The 5,607-nt window shown below is 40.9% G+C and overlaps 1 long non-coding RNA gene across 1 annotated transcript; it reads right to left on the bottom strand.

The window, feature by feature from the left end:
• Positions 1-3,841: 3,841 nt before the first annotated feature.
• LOC145723727 (uncharacterized) lies at positions 3,842-5,107 on the bottom strand. The gene is made up of 3 exons (XR_014148981.1): positions 5,056-5,107; positions 4,537-4,619; positions 3,842-4,430 (listed from the first exon to the last, which is right to left on the bottom strand). It is a non-coding gene; the product is annotated as an uncharacterized LOC145723727 (long non-coding RNA).
• Between the last annotated feature and the right edge of the window lie 500 nt (positions 5,108-5,607).

Raw genomic sequence — 5,607 nt, 5'->3', positions numbered from 1 at the left:
TCCTCCAGTCCCATCCATGTTGATGTAAAAAGAACTCGTGGCTTGAAACAAGGCATGGTATAGGGCTGCATGGAGGCATGTTCGAGTATTGGCCAATACTTGGTTCCCTGAAACCCAAGTCCATATAGAGGACTAATGGGAGACAAAGGTGGAGGGCAGACTGACGCCCTATCTTGAAGGTCTCTACTTGCCTTGGCAAAAGCATATTCAATTGGCTGAAGCGTTCCGAGTGTGCAAATAGCACCGCAATTCAGGAAGATTAATCTAAGACCATGAATAAATTGTAGTAGGGACACCTGAAAAAAATGCAGTTGAGAGAGAATAAAAACTTGCACTGGAGGAGTTGGGATGGAGACGAGGAGGTGCATAGAGATACACAACAGAGGCACTGGTATGTGTACGGGAGCTACGTGTTGTTAGAAAAAGAGTGCGGTTTTTGAATCAGACAGACTCTAGCATGACCGTCACGTTTTTCTCACTTGGAACTACCTGAAGGCAGTCCCAGCGTCTCCAGGCCTCCCTGTCTTCCTCCCCAGCAATGTCCACTTGCACGTGTGATTGAAGGCTCATCTAATCCCTCCTGGGTTGTGGCGAGGTTCAGGTGAGATAATAGATGTGGGAACACTTCATAAAGTCTGAAAAAAAAAAAAAAAAACCCAGAAGTTTATTGTGGTTATTTAAGTTACTACCTGGATTTATTGGATGAACAGAAGTGAAGGATTTCAGATGAACCTCAGGTTTTTATACCAAGATGACTCTGAAGGTGGAGAGTCATGGGCTGGAAAATGAAGAAAGGGGAAAGGGCCAGGAGGGCCCCCACTCACCTGGCACCTCAAAATAAACTTCAGCTGGGTAAACATTACACTGTTAACTCGAAACCACTGAAGATAGAACGTAGCCACTGAGAAATTCTGTCTAAGAATTCCAGAGAAGCTCAAAACCAAAAAGGAAAACTATTAATACATTGGACTGCATTAGAAATTACAGCTTCTTTTTTTAAAGATTTATTTATTTATTTGATTGATTGAGAGAGAGAGAGAGAGAGAGTTAGGGGGAGGGGCAGAGGGAGGGAGAGAATCCTCAAGCACGCTGCCCACTGAGCACAGGCCCCTCGAAGCTTGATCTCAGAACCCCGAGATCATGACCTGAGCCTAATGGGCCTCTGGGTGGCTCAGTGGGTTAAGCATCTGACCCTTGATTTCAGTTCAGGTCATGATCTCAGGTTTGTGATATGGAGCCCCACATGGGGCTGGGCGTGGGGCCTGCTCAAGATTCTTTCTCTTCCTCTCTCTGCTCCTCCCCCTCTAAAAAAAAAAAAGAAAAAAGAAATTATAACTTCTGTTTAACAAAAAGTAATGAATAGGATCGGAAGGAAAATAGCAAGCAGGAAAACTTGTTGGCCAATCATGTGACTGACATGGATGGATTTCTAAACGCCCGAAGAGCTTTACAGAACAATTAAAAACACAAATGAGTGGCCAGATAGAAGAAGTGGCAAAGAGTATAAATGAATAATTTATACAAGGAGAAATACAAATGATTAATATATAAGAGAAAACCAATTATATCTTAATCAAAGATATTCAAAAAGAGGATTTTTTTTTTACCTGCTAGATTGGTGATTCAATTAAAAAGATTGAGAATAATGTTTTTATGAAGGGTTGAGAAATGATTACTATTGTGCATTATTTGGGGTGGGGATGAAATATAAAATATAGCAGTCTTTGTGGTGTTCGATTTGATAATTCATATTAGTAGGTATAAGTGATATGTCCTTTCAGTTATCAGACCGACATCTGGGACTTTACATGAAGAAGATAGATATATAAATGTGAAAATATAAATAAATAAAGATGTTTCTTACATTGTTTAAATTGGAAAAAAAATAGAAATAAATACACAATAAATTAGGTAAATAAACTGTGATATACCTAAAATTTTCTTTAGATAATAAAGTTGATGACATGGATTTTTATTTATTTAAATGTAAAGCTGTTCACATATTATTGAGTGAAGATGTGTAGTATTATCACACTTACTTATAATATTATATATAATAAATATACCTAAATATACATATGCTTGTTTGTTTATGCATTGATACAAGATATATCTAGAGAGATGTTCGCTAAAATGTCACCAGTGTTTTTCTCTGGATCATAAGATTTCTGGTACATTTTTCTATGTTGTTTCAATGTTTAAATTTCCAAAGCATTTTTTTGCCCAAACAATTACATTTTTAAATGAAATACATAAAATAAATTAAGAGAAGGACCCAAAGAGGGAGAGAGGAAAGAAAGGAGGGAAGGTGGGAGGGAGGAAGAGAAACATGGGGAGAGGGAGGCATATTAAAAGGTATCCATGGGGTTTTAATTTATGGAGCTGACTAGATGCCTGTACAGAGAGACCAATGGCATTGAAAGAAAAGCTTATTACATATACTTTTCAAGTCAAGGGGGCACACCATGCCACACAAGGCCACACAAGGAAGCACCAGGTTTTTCCTAGGAGCAGAAGGAGCAGTGAGGAGAAACTATGATCCAGAGGCTTTCCTGAGCTTTCTGAGAGTAAGATAAGGCAGGGCAGGGGAAGCAGTTCACGACTGGCTTATTGGACTAACGTCTGCGGGCTCTGGGATTAGAAGTGGTCTCTAGCTACTGGTACCTGGCCTGGGGTTGATTCAGGGCAGGGAAAATGCTAGCTTACCGCGTGTGAGTTAGATGAAGGAGGTGGCTGTTGGGGGATGCATGTGAAAGGTGTGTTTGCAGGCAAGTTGTTTACTAGCTCTAAGAATTAACTAGTCCTGGGAAGGGCAGCCTCTCCCTGGCCAGCTAGCCAGCCCCTACACACACCTGTTGTCAAGGCATGATTAATACAGGAGGGAGTGAATAGAGAAAGGGAGAGAGGGAATAGTTGGCGGGGGAAGGCCCTGAGAAGGGGGAAGTGATGGATTCTGAGGATAAATGGGGAGGGAGGGTCCTGTTTTGGTCTGATAGAAAGGCAGGACTTCCTCCAAGGATGAAGAGAAGATATGAGAAGCTACACCAACTTCTGCTGTATAGAGAGGCAAAAGGAACCCACCCTCAGATGGCCTCGATCTTAGCAAAAATGTAGTCAAAGCTATTTCTAGAAAATGACCAGGATGGAGTCTGGAAAAGAATTAGAACAAAACTGGGGTGGTTTTAAACAGTTGTTGGAGAAAATTCAGCATGTGATTTTCTAGGTGTGAATAAAAGAGCATCCATTAGGTCCAGGGAAGGTTATATTCAGGCATACACACACACACACACACACACACACACACACACACACACAAACCAAAAAACAAACAAACCAACAAACAAAACCCAAGGAGTTTGACTCACGGTAGAGCTTGGATGTTTGCTCATTATGGAATAGACTTCTAGACTTTTTAGCCTTACTCTTAAACCTCAATTCCTTAAATAAGAAAGTTTCTGCATCAGGGATTAGCTTCTCTTTTGGACCTGCCAAGATGATACAAGAACCTATGTTGGCTGCCATATGGGCCACTGTCCACCATGGTGGGTAGCTCTTAAATCATTGTTAGCTGGAAGACCCACCTTTCTATGTGCCAACTCCTGCCCCCTACATATGCAGTGTAGAAAATGATTAATAAAAACCCACCTCCCAATTCCTGACATGACTCGAGGAAAGGATAAAAACAAACACGTTGTCTTACCACTTTCCCCAACATTTGATACCCTGAATATTTTCACAGGTCTGTTTGTTTAAATCCTGCTCCTTAATGAAACCAGCCCCCACATGAGACTCGCACAGGCAGGAAATAAATTTGTTAATGAATGAATGAATGATTCCATTCTTTATTTCAATATAGTTTTACTATGTGCGGTACAATATAGAAGATGACCTAATTATCACTGCTTTCTCTCTTCATGCTTGGTTTAGTAACTGATGTCTCCAAATGCTTGAGTGAGGGCAGATGAAGGAGAGAAACATGAAACAGCCCCCAGATGTCAACTGATTGCACATGACAGCGCCTGGCTATGTGAGGTGATAAATATATTCTGCCGACATCAGGCTGAGCAGCGCCAAAGTGGACACATATTCAGAAAAACAACAAAGCCAACGTGGTCATTTCTCTGGGCCTTGTCTTCGTTCTTTCCAGCTCAACTGCATTCTTTACTCCTGATTTGGAGGCTATTTACAGTATATCCCAGGGAGCCAGCCCGCGGTGTTGACTCTACTTTCTTTTGGAAATATTAGAATTTGTCTCCTGAGGGAGTCAGAAGGATTGTTTGTTAGTTTAAAAATAAGTCATACATTTGATCATGATTGTGCAAGACTCTCTCCTCCTCCATGAAGTGTCCATCTCAGGGGTGGTGGAAAGGAAGATGTCCACAGGGAGACCAGAGGCAGGACAGTTGTCTATGGGGCACAGTGTCTCTTATCTGGAGATGAAAGAGCCAAGAAAAGAAACATAACACTGAATGCTTTTTACCAAGAAATGAAGTCAAAAGGGAGAAGAATTCCCCATTAGTGGGAGGGGATTAATACCTAAGCCAAGTTTTCCCATAGCTTCTTCAGTGGATTCTTTGAAATGAAAAGAGCAGGAAAAGCAAGCAGGACTTGTACAATACCTACAGAGATCCGAAACAGAGATTTTGAAAATTGCAGCCCAGTTGAATAACTGTCTCATTCTGTGTCATGTCATCCAGACACTGGCCCAAACCTTCACTCTGATTGTATGAACATTTCATGTTTGAATCATACAGAAAATTCCCGCTTTTTCTCCAACCATGCATTCTCTCTCTGGACAATCTCATTCGAGCTCATAGCCCAACACCACATGAGGGATGATAAACCTAACTTGTAAACTGTAGACTCATCTCCTTTCTGAGCTCTGATCATGTCTACAAAGACATTCCTGATTGTCTCAAGAGACCCCTTAAGCATGTTCCCTAAACCTAACCCATCCTGTTCTCCCAAAACCAGTACCTCCTCCATCCTGATATCTTAGTAAATGGTCCCCCATATCCAATCTTTCAAAGTCAAAAAATACCTGTAACCACTAACCAGAGCTATTGTCCTGAAGGCTTGATCATATCAGATCTCTTTGAAAAAGAATGAAATACACATCTGAGCTTAGAATGAAGTCACAAGCTGTGCAGATTGTCTTTATTATCTCATTTGCATCTCCGGGACATTCGATGCCGTTGGCTGCTGCCTCCTTCTTGGAACGCCTCTTTCATTCCTGTAACTTCCTACTCCTTCATCCATTCTCTTTGTGAGTTTCTTGCTTTGGCTCTTCTGCCTACTTCCTTGTAGTGATATTATTCCTTACTAAAGACATTAGGTAATCTCCTCTATTACTCTATATTAGAGTGCTTAAAAAAAATAAATAAAACACCCTGAGAGCTTCCTATTCAGTAGATCCTGGATCTGTATTTTCAAGAAGCTCCCCAGGTGATTCTAAGTGGTTTGTGTAACACCATTTTATATATAATTTGCGAGGTAAACAAGTGCAGAGTGTTGCTATCTTTATAGACAGAATGTATATCATGGCTGTAACTTGTATTTCTCCTAGTGGGACCAAGTGGCTGAGACTGGCTAGATGTTCACCAAACC

Source organism: Leptonychotes weddellii, chromosome 10, assembly GCF_054177405.1.
Source record: "Leptonychotes weddellii isolate Sample4059 chromosome 10, ASM5417740v2, whole genome shotgun sequence".
NCBI classification, from domain to species: domain Eukaryota; kingdom Metazoa; phylum Chordata; class Mammalia; order Carnivora; family Phocidae; genus Leptonychotes; species Leptonychotes weddellii.
Note: the sequence above shows the minus strand (reverse complement) of the source record. Positions and strands in the feature narration are given on the sequence as shown.